At 43.0% G+C, this 19,434-nt stretch overlaps 1 protein-coding gene across 1 annotated transcript in view; it reads right to left on the minus strand.

Annotated features, from left to right (window-relative positions):
• Nucleotides 1–19,191, minus strand: part of ADD2 (adducin 2) — a 104,619-nt gene extending 85,428 nt beyond the window's left edge. The window contains exon 1 of the mRNA XM_068564129.1: nt 18,747–19,191. The gene's annotated coding sequence lies outside the window, so the exon portion shown is untranslated. The remainder of the gene's footprint in view (nt 1–18,746) is intronic.
• Between the last annotated feature and the right edge of the window lie 243 nt (nt 19,192–19,434).

A 19,434-nucleotide genomic window follows, 5' to 3' on the forward strand; every position in this document is an offset into this window, starting at 1 on the left:
GAGGCACAAGGGACACACAGACACAGAGGAGAAGGCTATGTGACAGTGGAGGCGGAGATGGGAGTGATGCAGCTGCAAAAGCCAAGGAACACCAGGCATTGCGGACCACCAGCAGTAAGCAGGAAGAAGCAAGGAAGGCTTCTTCCCTTAGAGCCTTCAGAGGGAGCACGGCCCTGCTGACACCTTGATTTCAGACGTCACCCTCCAGAACTATGAAAGAATACGTTTCTGTTGTTTTAAGGCATCCAGTTTGTAGTATTTTTGTTAAAGCAGTCCTAAGAAACTAATATACTTTGTAACATTATAACAAAGTTTAAATAGCTGTAATTTTCCCCCTGTATCCAGGGCTGAGAATTAAGGATAGATGGAGGCCTGGACTCTAGAGAGCCTGCCTCAGCCCCACCCATCTCCTCTACCATATTTTAGATTCTTGAAAGGAATTTATATTCTTCCTGTCTCTTTTCCTTGAAATCAAATAGTCTCTTGAAAACTCTGCCATTAACAAAGGGAGAAGGTGACATTTAGAAAGAAATGCCCTGAAGAGCAGCTTGTCAGGAACCCGGATTTGCAGTTATTACGGACGGCTACACCCTGGGTCAGTGCCTTGTCTTCTCTCAGCTCCATTTGCCTGAACCTATGACTAGGGGTGGGGTGGGGTCGGGGGTGGGGGGTGGAGGGGCGGGAAGGGTGGCGGCCTTTCCACCTCGACAGGCTGGAATTCCGGCGGCAACGTTTCACATATGTGACATCTGACACATGTTACTCAGAAACATAAAGACAGATGAGTTCATTTGTATATAAGAATCTTACTTCCTAGGATATTTCTTTGAACTGAAGTAGAGAAAGGAATGCAATTTTATGTTTGGGGTAATGTTTGTCTTGACATATTGATTCTTTAGAGAAAGGTGTAATAGAAATTGCTAGGTAATGAATGTAGGTCTTCCTTTCCTACCCTTAAAAGAAACTCACACTTACAAAATGAATTATTCACATTACAAAATATGTTGTTATTTTATGAACAAGTTTACTAAAGATTTCCCTTAAAATAAACAACAGAGCAAAATAGTGACTTCACCTGCTCTTCCCCAATCTAAACAACCCAAGATCCTTCAGACTTTCTTCATCTGAACTACTTTCCATCTACTTGACCATGTACTTTGTTTTTTCCTGAAACCCAGCCACTTTTCATCATACATTGTAAGTGTGATAACCAACACAGAGCACAATACTCTCAAAACTGACCAATGCACAGAAAGCTGAGGAAAAGAATACATCTTGGAGCCTGAAGGCCATTTTCTCAATGTATCCCACAGGTCACAGAAAATGCAGTGATGTCATGAGAAATGAAAGAATCCCTGCTTTTCACAAGGACACACAAGATACAATGTCTTTGTAAGGTACATCATGATATTGTAATTATCAGACAAAAATGTTTTAAAATGTTTTAAATGCAAAGAGGCCTTGTCAAAAATGGTTTGAGGATGTCAAAGAGACTATAAATTCCGTAACACACACACTTTGGACATTTGCCTGTGGACATTTGCAATGTGATTTGTGCTTACCAAGGACACAGACACCTTAAAATAAGACACTGTCTCCCTAATTATCTAATTATATCAACAGCACTATTGACTCTTACATTGACAACAAAGGAGAAAAATAAGTCAAAATAATGAATTAAGTTTTTTAAAGTCATAAACTGCTGGTCTATGTAGGGTTACCTAGTTTTAAGTTTTTCTCATCCAAAAAATGAAATTAATAATCCCATCTACCTTATAGGGTTGTCATGATAACTAGATTTAAATACATATAAGTATAAATGTATAGCATTGTCTTAGCCTACTTGGGCTGCTATAACAAAATACCCTAGACTGGGTGGCTTGTACACAACAGAAATTTATTCCTCACAGTTCTGGAAGCTGGGAAGTCCAAGATCACATCACTGGCAGATTCAGTGTCTGATGAGGGTCCATGTCCTGGTTGGTAGAGAGCTGTCTTCTTGCTGTGCCCTCATATGGAAGAAGAGGCAAGAGAGCTCTCGAGAGTCTCCCTGAGGTCTATTTTATAAGAGCACTAATCCCCATTCATGAGGGCTCTGCCCACTTGACCTGATCACCTCCTAAGGGTCCCACCTCCAAACACCATCACATTAGGGACTGGGTTTCAACATATGAATACCGGGGAGATGTAAACATTCAGTCTATAGCAATCATTAATATAGTCTGACATGTAGAATGTTACTCAATAAATGTCAGTTACTACTATTATTATGGAGCCAAGTGGAAAGATTTGGGATATGTTTTAGAGAATTGAACCAATGGAATATTCTGATGGATTAGACAAGAAAGTGAAGGAAAGAGAGAAACCAAGGACAATTCCAAGATTTTTGGCATGGGCAACTGGGAGGATGATGTAATACAGAGAAGAGTGGGTTTGAGGAAAGATCTCAAGAACTATAACAGGGTCATGTGAGGTTTGGTCTGAGATGCCTGTAAGACATCCATGTGGAAATGTCAAGGAGGTCATTGGGATTACAAGTCTGCAGCCTCACCACTCAAAGTAAGGTCCCAAGACCAGCAGCACCAGCATCACTTGGGAGCTTGTTGAAAATGCAGAATCTTAGGCCCCAGACTAATGAAATCAGAATCTGCCTTTTAACAAGATCCCCAGGTGGTCAGTATGCCCATTAAAGTTTGAGAAGCACTAAGCTAGAGCTCTGGTGAGAGAGAGACTTCGGAGTCATTAGCATTTAAATAGTCTGAAGCTAAAGCCTGGATGAGCTCTCCTAGGAAGAGTCTGTAAGGAGACTAGGTGGCCCCGGGTAGGGCCGTGGGGCTCTCCCACATTTAGAGGTCTGGTAAGGATGAGGGGAACCACACAGAGGAAGAGGAGGAACAGCCAGTGAGGCTAAGGGAAATCCAGGAGAGTAAAAGGTTCCAGAAGGCCAGAAAATGGAATGTTTCAGGAAGTGTTCAACTGTATTGAATGCTGCTGATGGGTCAGGTAAGATAAGAACAGGGTAGAGGCCATTAGGTTTGGCAACGTGGAGGTCATCAATGACCTTGACAAGAGCAATCTCAGTGGTATAGAGAGGACAGAATCCCAAGTGCAGACAGTGAGGAAGAAGAAGGGGGACAGGGAGCAAAGGCAACTCTTGCAAGTTTTGCTGAGCACATAAAGAGAGAAATGGGGTAGTAGTTGAGATGCTTAGGTAGGAGATACTAGAGCATGCCTGACTACCAAGGGGAATGTTGTAATTGAGAGAGGCAGAGAGGGAAGGCGATGATTCAGAAAAGGGAAAGACCAGCTGCTGGAGTAGTGTTTTGAGGTGAGAGGGAAGGGGCCCAGAACCCAGAAGGAAGGACAGCCTCTGACAGAAGAAGAACTCAGCTCATTGCTTCTGTTTCTCAATGAACTCAGAGGCACCCAGCAAGGTGGGTGGGGTGGGGAGGGAAGGAGATTTAGAGAAAGGAGGAGTGAAGTAGTCATTTTGGAGAGTGGGAAAGTAAGTGCCTCAGGATTGCCAGGTAGTCAGGGAGTTTCTTTGAGATTTTTGGCTATGCGTTTAAGAAAACCCACGCTTTCCCATAACACGCTTCATTCCTCCAAAAACGTCCTACCCTAATGCATGAGCCATAAATTATGAGAAAGTGCATCTTCTCCATCCATTCTCATTATTCTCGTAAGCATTTTATTAGTTAAAGGTCACCATCAGCAGAGCAAGGCTAGACAAGGAGTCATTGCAGAGCCACAGCAAGACGGTGAGACAAAAGGACAGATGCCTTCTGTCCCCTCCCTGAGATTTATGGCTGGGGGGTGACACAGGAATTGATGACATGAAAACACGAAAGCCCTCAGGAGAGGAAGTTTTTCCTCCTCATCTCACAATTCACAAGAAGAGCTAGGAGATCCCTCACGAGACTAGTACTTTGGTAAACAACACCAGCTACTGTGAATGGCCTTTAATTGAGTTTTGAACAAGCCCCAAGTCAATAATGCTTCCTTGGTTACCGCCCTTCCTGCTTGGAAACCAAACTCATTGAACAGTCACACAATTCTTTGCAGCACCCACTAATCCAGCTACATACACCCCCTTTCTGTGATCCCAAAATCAAAAATCTAAAGCCTGCCTTTCCCCGGAGCACATGGCACTCACAGCACACGCCTCACACACTCAGCACCTGCACGCAGTGTACATGGCCTCCTCGCGCCCTACAGCCACCTCTATTTTCACTGTTTCAAAAACCCATTGCCTTGGGAGTACACACCCTCCAGCTAGACTTCCCATCACCCCTCCTTTGGGCTAGCCTCTACCGCTCTCCTGGTCACTCCTCTCGACCACTGATGACTTCAGCTCCTTCCTGGCTGACCGTCTTCCCCTCCGTCACTATCCTTACTCATTCCTGATGATGCCGACTTCAGCCTCCACATCCATGCAGTGATCCACCCAACACCCAACCTCACATTTTCTTGGCCTCTAGAGCCAATGATCTCTCCTTTCAATCCAGCTTCAGCCACCCACTCCCATGGGCACATACCCTAGATTTTGCTGTCACCAGCAAGATCACCACCTCCCCCATCTGGAGTTCACATCCTATTCCTTGACCATGCCCTTCCAGCCCACCTACTCAGATATCCCTCCTCTAGAAATTCAGTGTCTCCAAGACCTCCTACTCACTTTCTCACCCCAAAATCCACCCTTCACATCCCTTCTTTTCTAGCTTAAATTAACTACTCCAGCTGGGTAACCACTTTGCAAAACACCTCTAACCCCTCTGTCCCTCTGTCCTCCACTATTCTCACCTCGCAGAGCCCCACCTTTGGTCAAACCCTACATGACCTTGCTTCCAGTGTGCATCTGAGCAGTTGACCCTTGCACACAACCGTGCAGACTGGACTCATTTCAAAATTCCCTCCACACCTTTCAAATGATTTCTTAACATTGCCAGGCAACCTGCCTTTCCCCCGTGTCGACTCTTCAAGAGGATCGTTTCCCACCTTCTCATCTCTCCTCAATTCTCTCCCATACCTTCCTCACCCCCACTCTCAGCCAATGGTGTCATCTCAAATAGCATAATGAAATGCTTGCAATCAGCCCACGCTACCTCATCTTCCGACCCAATCCCACTAACCCACGTGAGTCAGTTCAGTGTCACCTCCCCAGAGAGGCCTTCTCTGGCCACTCTGGCTAAGCAGCCTCCTCTTGTCACTCTCTGCTTACCTGAATTTATCTTCTGCATAACAAGTATCAGTGACTGGCACCATTCGTTTGTTTGCATGTTTAGCATCTTTCTCTTCTTCCTAGAGGGTGACCTCCTAGTTTGCCCTGGCGTTCCCAGCACCTGGAACAGTAGCTGCGCATAGAGGGAGTTCAGTAAATCCTTGTCAACTGACTGACTGATATTCGTAGTTAAACCACGCAAACCTACCTACAACTGTAATAAATTACTCATTGCTGCTAGTATACCTCAATCATGGTAAAAATGTTATGGTAGAATACACATAACATAAAATTTACTATCTTAGCCATTTTTAAGAGTACAGTTCAGTGGTATTAAATATATTCTTAATGTTGTTCAACCATCACTACCATACATTCCATAACTCTTTTCATCTTGAAAAACTGAAACTCTATAACCATTAAATAATAACCATCCATTTCCCCCACCCCAGCCCCCAGCCACCACCATTCTACTTTCCATCTCTGTGATTTTGACTACTCTCAGTACTTCATATAAATGGAGTCATCCAGTATTTGTCTTCCTGTGATTGGCTTATTTTACTTAGTGTATGTCCTCAAGGTTCATCCATGTTGTAGTATATGTTAGAATTTCCTTCTTTTTAAGGCTGAATATTATTCCATTGTATGTATATACCACATTTTCCTTGTCCATAGATGGACACTTGGGTTGCTTCCTTGTTTTAGCTAATGTGAATAATGCTGCTATGAACATGGGTATACAAATATCTCTTCAAGTCCCTGTGTCAATCAAATTTAAATATACATTTTCTTGAACATCTTTTATTTAACCTTTTTTCCCCTCCCTTCACCCCCCCAAATTAACAGTAGGGCTGCTATCTGGGCCAAATATATCTATTTTAAAGAGGTATTGGGGAATTCCCTGGCGGTCCAGTGGTTAGGACTCTGGGCTCTCACTGCCAAGGGCCCAGGTTCGACCCCTGGTCAGGAAACTAAGATCCTGCATGCTGTGCAGCACGGCCAAAACAAACAAATAAGTAAATAAATAAATAACATTACTATCCCTCTACTCTACCATCAAAACAACTCCTCTTTAAAAAATAAAATAAAATAAGGAGGTATTTACTGACTAAAAGTATAAAGACCAGAACTTGGAGTAAGCAAATTTTAAAAATGGAATCAATATTAAAGCTGTCTTCCTCCCTTCCTCTCTCCCTCCCTAAGGGAGCAGCCCCTCATAGTACAAACCACAGCATCCTCCAGAGAAGAGCTCCAGAAGCAGCCTGTACAGGAGGGAAATATCAGGTACCCTGGTCCTGAAATCAGCCCCCTGACATCACTTTCCTCTCAGCAACTCCCCCCCAGTCTCCCATTCCACGCCCCCTGTTATGCTTCTGCTCCCCCTTTGAGACTAAGGAAAAATCCTTTCCCTGTTTACCTCAGAATGGCAGAGCCTTCCTGCCATTTAAAAGACAAGAAACAACAAATAAGAGATACTGTGGCATATAAGCAAATGAAAAGATGCTCACTGGCATTGATCATTAGGTAAATGCCAATTAAAAACACAATGAGATACTACCCCACACTTATGATGGATAAAATTTAAAAAACAACAACAACAACTAACAATACCAAGTGCAGAACAACGAGAACTCTCATACATTGCTGGTGGGAATGCAAAATGGTACTGTCATTTTGAAACCGTTTGGCAGTTTCTTATAAAGTTAAGCATACACTTAACCACACTGGAATCCCACTCCTAGGGATTTACCCAAGAGAATTGAAATCTTGTGTTTATACAAAAACCTGTAGGCCAATATATATATAGTGGCTTTATTCACAGTCATCAAAAACTGAAAACAACCCAAATGTCCTTTAGTGAGTGAATGGCTAAACAAATTGTGGTACAGCCATCCAAAGGAATTTACAAAAAGCAGGGACTATTAATATTGTAACAACATGGTTGAATCTCAAAAACATTAGGCAAAGTGAAAGAAGTCAGACACAAAAAGCTACTGTATGGTCCCATTTATATGACATTCTGGAAAAGGCAAAACCAAAAACAGATGGGTGGTTGTCAGGGGCTGTGGGTGGAGGGAGAAGATTCACTACAAAGGGGCATGAGGGCCCTTTTTCTACTTTGATTGTGGTGGCGGTTACATGACTGTATATATTTGTCAAAATTCATAGAACTGGACTTCCCTGGTGGCACAGTGGTTAAGAATCCCCCTGCCAATGCAGGGGACACGGGTTCGAGCCCTGGTCCGGGAAGATCCCACATGCCACGGAGCAACTAAGCCCATGCACCACAACTACTGAACCTGTGCTCTAGAGCCCGCGAGCCACAACTACTGAGCCCACGTGCCACAACTACTGAAGCCTGCGTGCCTAGAGCCCGTGCTCTGCAACAAGAGAAGCCACCACAATGAGAAGCCCGTGCACCGCAACGAAGAGTAGCCCCCTCTCGCCACAAGTAGAGAAAGCCCGTGCACAGCAATGAAGACCCAATGCAGCCAAAAATAAATAAATTAATTAATTTTTTTAAAATTCATAGAACTATACATCTAAGGAAGGTGAATTTTACTATATATAGCATATAATATCATATGTAACATATTATCTTAATTAGCTTGACTTTTTTAAAAAAAAGCACAAGTAAACAAATTAAAATGTGACCCTCTGTATAATACTGGGGGACACAATAGTAAATAATACCAGCAATACAAACAGCACCAGAAAAAGTCACTTTTAAAGAACTGGTTTCTGATCCTACGGTAGTAGTGTGCAGTGTGTACAATGGAGATTATAAAGCAAGAATGGAGACCTTCTTCTCAAAATCTCAGTAACTTTGAAAGACTATTTTAGCAGGTAAAAGGTAATGGAGAATCTCAAATAGGAGAGACACCAAGATAGTTACAGATCAGCTTGTGGACTTGCTCTGCAAATCAAAGCCCCTCTTTCTTGTCCCTGCTCCTCATTTCCCAACGGACTTGACCTTTCTGGGGCTGCAGCCACCCATCCGTAAAATCCTGGTGAACCCAATTCACAGCAATAAAAACAAAGCTCCCTTACATAACTAAAGCTATAGATCTGCTTTAGAACATTGTTAGCTTAATTAAGTATTGCCTTCTGGGTGTCCCAGTTGCAGAATTTATGGATTTTTGTCCCACTATTATAAGTCAGCTTAATAGATTTGTCATTTAACAGTATTCTCTAGCTATTTTCATTTTGTGTTTGAAGTTGACTAATGATTAACATCATGGTTAAGATGAAAGGCTCCAATTTTAATAAAGCAGCAAACAGTACAAAACAGTAGGCATTCTTTAATTATGAAAAATGTTGAAAATATACAAAATTAGAGGGCACACCATAAGGAACTCCAAGCACCCATCACCTAGCTTCAGAGTAGACTGCAGTTTGCCCAGGAGAGTCCAGTATATGCCTCCGGTTCCCAAGTAATTATTAATGGCACCTCCTTTCACTCTAAAAGTGCCAGTTTAGGTGATAGATTACACTCAGCCTCAACAATTGTTAACTCACGGGCTATTTTAGTTCACCTCCAACCCCACTCATCCCCCAATAAGAAAAAGATTCTTTTGAGACAAATCCTAGACATTGTATTATTTCCTCCATAAGTATGATAGACTTTGAAAAGGAGATTTTAATTCTTTGACAGCCTTAACGTGATATAGCTTCAGTTCAGAAGTAAATATAACAAATAGTGGCTTCAAAGCTGCTAACAGTTTTATGACCTGTAACTTTAACAGAGTTAAGATATATAAAGCAGGATCCCCAAAACCGTTTTCAGTCTTAATGATCATTGCTAAGACTGAAAAATGGAGCAATAATCTCCAAATTAGATGAAAACATAGAGACAACTGAAATTTCTTGTGCATCATAACTCCAGATTTACTTTCTGAACAAAGAACTGTTGGCACCCACAAATCCTTGCTTCTCATCCAGGTAAAAAAAAAAACCCAGCAGCCCCTCCCCTGTGAGAATACAATCCGTTAGTTCACTTACTTTCTCTGTGAGTTCCTTACTTTCTAGGTCTAAATCAAATGTACTGTCAACTCTGACAAATGATCTTCCACAGCACTCGGGCAAAAAGTGTGACCCAGGTTCCTAGGAGAACTTTTCATCTTCTCTTAATTTTCATTTTTATCCCAATCTCTTTTAGACTATTAGCCAAACTGTTCTAATTTGCCGTTTCCACTTTTCTGGAGTGTCTAAAGAGAAACAACTGAGCTCATTAGAATTGTATGTAAACTAAAAGTTAATCATCGTTGAGTAGGGGTAGAAGAATGCTTCAATGTTTCTGGACTATTCTAGATGGGAGAACATATTGGAATTGAGTTGATAGGTGCGGCACCTATTTGAAAACATTTTCATAACAGAGAAAAGCAAACCTCACCAGTGTTTGAATTTAAATCATGGCCATGCCAATAGTTTGTTTTATCACTATTATGCATGGCTTGATTGAAAATTAATACCTTGGCTTCTAATTTAAGATGGCAGGCCTAATCCCACCTATCACTACGTTTTTCTCTCTTCTTAGACTCCATTAAATTGATAATAAGGGAATAAAAATACATAATCCCACAATGACAAAGTAAAAGCAGATCATCAACAGAGAAGAGATTTCAACAAGTTTCTGGAGGACAAAAAGCAGATGGAGAACTGGTGACTAATGGTTGAAAGCAAAAGAAGCCTCAGCCCAGATTTCAGGCAGAGGATGTTGGAACCAAGGAGGCAGATGATCTGTCTGGCAGAGCCCTAAAAATGTCCTGGACTCTGAGATGGCAGGTGTTATGGAGGGGAGGAATTAAAAAGAGAATGAACACAAGGGCACAAATTGCAGTCTCTATACAGAGCAGTGGACCCTGCCCACCCCCAGCACACAGTGGTTCACAGCCAGGCAGACAGCTGTAGTTACCTCTGTATCTCAAACCAGTATATATATACTGCTGTTTCTGAATTTATCAACTTGACTTCTGGGTGAGTCTTCTTAGAGAAACTGCGTGCACTGCAGGGGGCGAACTAGAGCAGCTCTGACGGTGCCGGTGCCGGTGCCCTCCCGGTAACAGAATCCATTTGAACTTCACCCTGGAAGCATTTTCCACTTAGTGGTCCTAAGGTTGAGATACTGGAGCCCCTGAGAAGGATATGAAATCCTAGCATATTACTTACCGTGAACAGTGAAAAACAGCAACCCAGTTGGATAACGAGCACATTAGGAGTTTTCATCATTTAGAATTCCCTTATAGACAAATCATAGAAACCAACTATGGCAATGGAACAGAATGAATAGTTTATCAATTTTGATAATGCAAAAGTAAATGTACAGCTAGAGGGAAGGAGGAAGCAGGCAAGGAGAGGTGATGGTATAGCCTTATCTTACAGAGTAAAGTGACCCAACCAACAGTCCATGGAATGAGAAATCTGGTTTTAATAAATGCATTGTCTGGTGTGGCAGGGATGACCAGAAGGCAGTGAAGGGATGTAGGTGTGGTGTAAATAAACTACATGCTTGACTTTCATGGCAGAAAGTCACTAGATGATGATAAAAGTCTATAAATTCAGAAACAGCAGTACACACATATTATTTTGAGATACAGGAGTAACTATAGCAGAATGGAAAACACAGCTAAAATTGGTTCGCCTGTGGAGAAAGCATTTGGGGCGGGGCAGGGATTGTTGCTTTCTGTTAGAAGCCCTTCAGTCCTATTTGATTTCTTAACTATACACGTGCGTTGCCTTAAAAACAATAAAAATTGGGGGACAGGTGACGAAGAAGGAAAAATAATGGTATGTTTTATGAAATACAATAAAGGAAGTCTTACGCAATATATGGTCGGAACAAGCATGTTATGGGTTAAGCTGGATGCTGCATAACTATGGTAACAGATGTAGCTAATTTAGGACCAAATGAGGGTGTTGGAAGGATCTAAGAGAAAGGTGGTGCAAAGAGGGAAGAAGAATAAATTCTAAATAAAGGAATGCTGAGATAACCAGGATAGATGCTCTGCCACCTGACACAAGTAAAGGTGGAAAGAACTGAACCTGCCCTCACTTTTGCAGTGTCTTTTCACCATAGATTTTTACAAATAAAAGCCAAGAGATCCTTATATCGGTGCCATGCAGAGTAAAGAAAGCAAACACGATGAAATTCATACTCAATAAAATAATTTGGGTGGAAAATCATGTCCGTTAAATGAAATTCTGTCTCCATAAAGTCCCCATGCATTTCAAAGTTTAATAACTTCATTTGTTCTTCGAGAAAAACAATTTATAAATGACATTTAAATGCACATGTATTGGCTTTCCCTTCAATAAAATGATTCACAATTGAGCATATGTAGTTAACTACCCCTTTCAAGATTCCACAGAAAATTACTGCAGGAATATAAAAATAGGAACAAATCTGCATCACTTCTGGTTACCAGGAAGACTGCCATCCACGCGGTAGAATCTGTGAGGAATCGACATTTTTGTAACATCGATTCTGCCCATCCAGGAACATGACATTCGATTTCTGGAGTAAATATTGGTAGTTCCTATTTTCTGTGGAAGTTGTCCATTTCTTCAAGACTTTCACATGTTAGGATACAAGAATGCATAGTGTTCTTATGATTTCAAATCTCTTCTTCTCCCCTTCACTCCATATATCATTTCTGGTGTTGTTATTTTTTTTTTCTTTTTTCTTTTAATAAGGCTTGCTAAAAGTTTGTCTGTTGTGGAGAGGGGGAATGTCCAGAAAGATGGTCCAGCCTACATCTCCAAGGAAGGAGATGAAAAGCAGTAGAGGTAGGTACGGAACTTGGGCTTTATCCTGAGGGCAGAGGAGTGACAAGATTCAATTTTTGGTTTGGAAAGATCACTGTGGATGGATGGAGGGAGGTTGGGCTCCATGTGGGGAAGAGAAGGGGGAAGCTCTGGAGTAAGCCAGAGTTCTAGCTGGACATTACGGCTGTCTGAAACAGGAGCCCAAGCAGACTAGACTAGCAGGATGGGGGGCAACCTCATCAACATAGGGACCAAGGTCTAGCTGGACTTCATGGAAGCTACTAGAGCTGGAGTCGCTGTGGCCACCTCAAGGGAGCCAAGTGGCTTCTCTAAATTGGCGAGGGGAGTAGGGGGATGACCCATGATCTATCCTCACCCTAACGCCCTCCCCTGTTTGGCCTAATATGGCTACCAGCCCTGAGGTTCCAAGTCCTCACAGGTTCATGCCTGGTCCAATCAGCTGTCTGTGTGTGGGGATGGGGTGGAGGGTGTACAGTGGTCCTTAGTGCTGCCATTCACAGAAGCCAGAGGGATTTGCTACTTGGCTTGATAAGTTCTTTCCAGCCACTTCAAGGCTGGGCCCAGGGAAGACCATTCTAAATACTGTATAGGACACTGAAATTTGTTTTCTGGCTACCACATCCTGAACTCCCTAACCTCCAGGTCCTGCTTGGGTTGCTTGAGGGTTGAGGTCCTGGGTCAGATCAAGTATGCTAGGGATATTTACTGGTGGGCCAAGTGGCATTTATTTATATACTTATGTATCTTTATTTTTAGCCACAACTGTTGGGTTGACTTGAACCAACCTGGTTTGAAGCTTTACTGGGGGCTCCTTGGGCACATGTCAAGACTGGGTCCAGGCACTCAAGGTGGAGGGTGCTGAAAGAGTTCCTAGAGCCTTTTGATTTATACACCCGCCCTCTCCCTGACCACATCACAGCCCTTCCAGGCCTTTCAGGCCTGGAGGTTAAGGATTATTCTAGGTCTCAACTGGGAGCACACACCTGCCTCTTCCCAGGAGAGTTCCTTATTGAATCATGGGCTGGCTGTTGTTGGTTGGCACCATTTGTACCATATCTTCTTCTTAAAGAATATGAGCCTATTGTCTGTTCTCTTGCTGTTCTCTAAAACTAAAATAGATCTGTCTTCCTTTGCCTGGCACTGTCCCAGTTTTAGCACTGAAAGCCCCCCATCCCAGGAAACCCACCAGTCCTGGGCAACCAGGTCCTAAGTAACACACCATCAAATAACTCTGTGTGTGTGTGTGTGTGTGTGTGTCTATATACATGCATATATCTATGATAAGTGTATATCAAAAGGAAAGCAATCAAAAATATGATTATAGTGGGAGACTAACATACTTCTTGTAATCTCTGACAGATCACCTAGGTACAAAGAAAATTTTAAAACAGATTTGAACAATATAATCAGTAAACTTGTTTTAGTCCATACAATCAAACGTTGTACTCCACAGAGAATAGGCTTTCTTTTCACTTCATTCAATAACATTGGCAAACCTTTCATTTGTAGCTTATCCTGGAAGATAGACCAGGATGAATTTTTGCTGGAAGCTTGCCATTCTTTGAGTCCAGGGGATTTTGCTATTGTTGTTGAAGACAGAGGCAAGTTTTGGTATTACTGCCTTAAAATTATTTCAGACTAAATCTATGGCAGTTAAGGTATATAGAGTCAAATTTGGGGCTGCAATCTCTTGTCTAGAGATTCAAAATTCTATTCCAAGAATCTTGGGTCTGTCAAAATGCTTGAATTATATAGCTCAAAATGCTTGAACTATATAGAAATCCCTTTTGAAGGAAAAAAAATATCTCATGGACCGAGGGTTGACCTAAGTCACTTTTAGTAAAATATAACTTAAGTATGTACACTCATAAAGAGCAGTTCAAATACTTACACTTTATAACTTTTATAAAGTTAGAATGCCAAAACAAATGTGCAAATAAATACAACTATCCAACTTTAAAAGGTCAAGTTAATAAAATTAATTTACTGCAACAGATAATATTGTTTTGCTGAAACTAAAATACCATTTGGGTTTAACAATAGAAAGATGTAGCTGCAGGTCTAGTTACTACATATTACCATTATCTGAATTTTTTACTTCAACATACTAATGCAAACAATACATAAACAATGCAAAACAATATTAATAACCTCAAAAATGTGTTTGCTACTTGAAGATAATTCAGATATCATAATTTAAAATGCTGGTATCAAACCATCCTGGGTACCTACATAAATGAAGTGCCATTTCACACTAATAAAAATAGTATTAATTGCTAACATTTATTGAACATAGATATGCTCCAAATATTTCACATGTAATACCTCTAATCCTCACAATCTTACTATGAAATCAATAACACATATTTATCCACATATTATCATAGCAACAGAGAGGTTGAGTAACTTGCCCAAAGTCTCACAGCTAGTAAGTGGAAAAATGGATTTGAAGTCAGGCAGTCTGACTCCACTTAACCATTACACTAAATTGCCTGTCTCATTGCTTTGGACATAAGGTACTTATTGGGAGGTTGCTAAATCTGCACTAAATGGAGATCTAATCCAATTATTCTAAAGCCAGCAAAAGCAACTTTTTCATTGTGTTTTTACTACAACACCTGCTGCTAATAAATTGCTGCAACTTGGTCCATACAAAGGTGGAGCTGGCCCAAGAGCTTCATTCCTTGACTGTATAGCAGCGGTCACCAGATGCTGTTCTTTTTTGAGTCTGGCGAGCCTGTGCCCTGGGTGGACTCACCACTCTCCTCACGTGTCTCGATTTAAACTCCCCTCCCCCTCATCTGTGCTGTGGCCCCAGCCACCAGGCCTGCTCCTGGCCCACATGGGAAGATACAGAGGCAAACAGAGGCCCCAGCATTGCTTTGGAGGTTGCCATCAAAATGATCCAGAACATGGTTTTAATATCTATTATTGAAGATTATCACTGAAATAAAACCACTGAATTTTAGGGAACACACAGACCTCTCAAAATACATATATTCTCAGAACCCCAGGGGTCCAAGAGACCTGTGGGGTAATAGCAGGATCCCTCACACTAAGGGACACTCTAAAAAAGGCTGAGTGAAACCCACGTGTCTGATGAGGGCATGATTTAGGACATCTTTCCAAACACTGCATCATATCTGAAAAAAGTTCCTTTCTGCTCTTAGAATCAAGAATTGTTGTGCCTCTCTAAAGAAGTTTTTATTTTGTGTTTTTATGTCTGGACACGTGACATTTTGTGTTTCATGCTTTTCCTACACAGCTCTTTTTTTTTTTTAACATCTTTATTGGTGTATAATTGCTTTACAATGGTGTGTTAGTTTCTGCTTTATAACCAAGTGAATCAGCTATACATATACATATATCCCCATATCTCCTCCCTCTTGCATCTCCCTCCTACCCTCCCTACCCCACCCCTCTAGGTGGTCACAAAGCACTGAGCTGATCTCCCTGTGCTATGCGGCTGCTTCCCACTAGCTATCTATTTTACATTTGGTAGTGTATATATGTCCATGCCACTCTCTCACTTTGTCCCAGCTTACCCTTCCCCCTCCCCATGTCCTCAAGTCCACTCTCTACGTCTGCAACTTTATTCCTGTCCTGCCCCTAGGTTCTTCATAACCATTTTCTTTTTTTTTTAGATTCCATATATATGTGTTAGCATACGGCATTTTTTTCTGTTTCTGACTTACTTCACTCTGTATGACAGACCCTAGGTCCATCCACCTCACTACAAATAACTCAATTTCACTTCTTTTTATGGCTGAGTAATATTCCATTGTATATATGTGCCACATCTTCTTTATCCATTCATCTGTCGATGGACACTTAGGTTGCTTCCATGTCCTGGCTATTGTAAATAGTGCTGCAGTGACATTGTGGTACATGACTCTTTTTGAATTATGGTTTTCTCAGGGTATATGCCCAGCAGTGGGATTGCTGGGTCGTATGGTAGTTCTATTTTTAGTTTTTTAAGGAACCTCCATACTGTTCTCCATAGTGGCTGTATCAGTTTACATTCCCACCAACAGTGCAAGAGGGTTCCCTTTTCTCCACACCCTCTCCAGCATTTACTGTTTGTAGATTTTTTGATGATGGCCATTCTGACTGGTGTGAGGTGATACCTCATTGTAGTTTTGATTTGCATTTCTCTAATGATTAGTGATGTTGAGCATTCTTTCATGTGTTTGTTGGCAATCTGTATATCTTCTTTGGAGAAATGTCTAGTTAGGTCTTCTGCCCATTTTTGGATTGGGTTGTTTGTTTTTTGATAATGAGCTGCATGAGCTCCTGCACAGCTCTTATTACAACTTGTAATCAGATACTCATTTGCGAGATTGCTTCGTGATTGTCCGTTTCTTGCATTCGGCTGTAAGTGTTGTCAGGGCAGAGACCACGTCTGTCTGCTTCACCCCTTGGTTCCCAGCACCTCTCACAGAATCTGTGCGGAGTAGGTCCTCAGTGAATGTTTCTTGAGTGAACAAGTGAGTGAATGAGTCAGTGAATAAATAAAGCATATGAACCGTAGGCTGGTCAATTTCCCTTTTTGTATGAGCTGCTAGAAAGTTCAGAGCTGGATTTGTTTGCCTCTCATATGTTTGTATTTGTGCAATAGCCTCATCTTAATACAATTTTATGTCTCTACCTTTCATTTTCTTTTTCTTCCCATCTACTTCTTAGTCTGCCTTGCTATATTTTATGAATCCCTGTAAACTGTCTTAAATCCCTTGTAGAACACAGTAGATGATAAATATATTGATCAGAGTCTTTTTTATATGTATTTAAAATCTTAACCCTAAACCCTCTGCCAACAAACACACTTGATCACCTGTAAACTCTTAAGAATAGCTGAGATTTACTAATTCCAGCACCATATTGATATTTAAAGTAAACTCAATTCAAACCTAGAAACCACATGCAGTGCATCATTTCTGGCAGTGTTGTATACTTTGTATGTGACAAGCACATTTCTAATCAGGCGAGACAATTGGGTGAACAAGAAAGAGCATAGGGCTTGCTAAAAAAATGGTATGGATTTTGGATCAAAGAGTGATTCTCCCAAATGTATTGACATCATACTAATAATGAAAAGTTTGCTTTTACTGTGCCCTTCTAGGGGTGGGGGGGTGGGGAGTGAAGGTAAGTGGGGGGGTCTGAGCAAGATCTTGGTCCACAGGCAGAATGAAGGTAGAACATTATAAAGTAGAAATATTAAATGGCCTAGCCCCTTTTAAAATCTGTAACATATACTCTTCATATGTCAGTGAGAGGGGTGACTTGCAAGTCTGAAGCTTCACAGCTCTCTTCCTTGGTCATACTCATTTAAAATTTAAAGCACTTTCACTTCAAATGTTACCAACTATTTCTCCCTTAAAATAAAACATCATTTTCACATCCCATTAACGAGGACATACCTCACTGCACAAGTTCAACATCTCCTGTATCTCCACCAGATCCACACCCTAGATGTGAGAGGAGGGAGTCCACCTTCCCCATCATTTGCTCCTGCCAGGACGCCGGAAACCCCTCATTTGGGGTTAGTCAGAAAGCACAAAACGTCCCTTTAGGAAACTGAGATTTGATTTCTAGTATTAATAAGGCTCTTAATGAGTCAGTTGAATCTTAGCTGACAAACTGCAAGAGGAGGGAGGAGTAGGCGTGAAGAAACAGATGGGTAATAATCATGTGTCAAAGATAAAGGACAATTTTCAAAAGAATTTGATAGGGTGTGGGCTTGGGGGCTTTTTTCCCCCTTCTTTTCTTATCTTTCTCTGTCTCTGTCTCTCTTTCTCTATCTCTCCCCACCCACCCCCTTTTTCCTTTCTTTCTTTTTTTTTTCTTTTCTTTCTTTTTTGTCAGGGGGTAGAGATTAGAGAAGAAAAGAAAGGGGGAGAAAAGGCAAGACAATAGGCTAGACCCGAGCGCCCGATCAGCATCCTAAAGCAGTCTGCCCCTCCCTTCCCCCCAACACTAGGTAGGCTGGCTGTGGTCGCGATTTCAAAACAAGCAGACGATGGCCCCCGCCTCGCGGGTGGAGCGTGGCCTCCTCCCGGGTGCAGGAGGGGAGGGGAGACAGGGGAAGAGAGGGGAGGAAAGACGAAATCTAAGAGATGAACAGACTGGCCCGATCTCCTCGCGGACAGTGGCCTTTTTTCCCTCCAAAGTGGTGGGGTCGCATAAAAATTCAAACCCCCTGGGGTCCGCTCACGTGCCAGCGGCCCTCCTCCCAAGGCAAGCTGCTGCCGACGCCGCACCTGCTAGCCCCGCAGCTGCGGCGGCGCCACGGCGATGGCGAGGCCCCGGGGAGCGCGCCCAGCCCTGCCGAGCGGGTCCCGCGGCTCCCCGGGAGGGCGGCGGCGGAGCGCGGAGGGAAGGGAGGGGCGGCCCCGCGAGGCGAGGCTTGCCGCCCGCCAGCCAGCCGGGACCGAGAAGAAAGCCCCACCTGTGAGGCGCTGCGCTCGGGGCGGGTGGGTTCGATCTTCCCCAGGCAGAGGCCAGCTCTTGGCAGCCCGCTTTCCAAAGAACCTCCAATGTTACATCAGCAACAGAAACCTTTAGGCATAAAGCACAGACGAGGGGAAGGGCTGCATCGCAGACGCACTCACTAACAGACGCTCACCGATCTGGACCAACCAGCTCCTGTTCGGTAGAAGGATGCTGTAGGGGGGTCTCCAATTCGCTTAAAATAAACAAAACCAAGGCCAGCCCATGGCGCCCATTCCCAAGACGGGCTTACCTCTTGCAAGGCATCTTATCCGTCTCTGGTCTTCCGCTGCGGGTTGTTGGGGGTTTGTTTTGTTGGTTGGTTTTTCTTTTTGGGAGCTGCTTGATAAACGCACCCAGCTAATCGGCAGAGCAATGTTTTCTACTCATCCTGCAGCCCCGCACTTGCCAGAGCTGCCTGGAATTCCACCAGCAACGCAGCTTCTCCGCGTCGGTGGTAATTACAGACAACAGAGACTGCTACTCCTTGACAAAAGGCTTTCGTTCCCGCTCGTCCCTTACAGCCCTGATGTCAGAATTAAATCCACTTCCAGCACGAGGCTAGGAGGAAATGAGAGCTCTCTCGGCCCTGTGCGCTGACAAAAGGACGCTTGGCGGTGCCCACAGCGCCCCCTCTAGCGGGCCGCTGCCCGGACGCCCGAGGGCCGCGGTGCTGCAGTGCCCCCGCCCGCTCGCAGTCTCGCCGCCCGCGCTGCCGCAGTCCCGCCGCCCAGGCCCTCTGCCCACCGCCACTTCCGCACCGCGAGCTGACCGGAACAGCCAAGAGCCAGTGTGAGGATGTGGTTACTAGGAAGAAAATCTGAAACTTGAGCTCCGATCGAGGTTGTATCCTCTTGGGATTAAATAGAAGCAAAGTCTTGTATTTGTAATATTTTTTCGTCTAGGAAGGACATCTTGCTTTAGAAGATTAATTCTATTCG

Source organism: Eschrichtius robustus, chromosome 15 (assembly GCF_028021215.1).
Source record: "Eschrichtius robustus isolate mEscRob2 chromosome 15, mEscRob2.pri, whole genome shotgun sequence".
Lineage (NCBI taxonomy): Eukaryota > Metazoa > Chordata > Mammalia > Artiodactyla > Eschrichtiidae > Eschrichtius > Eschrichtius robustus.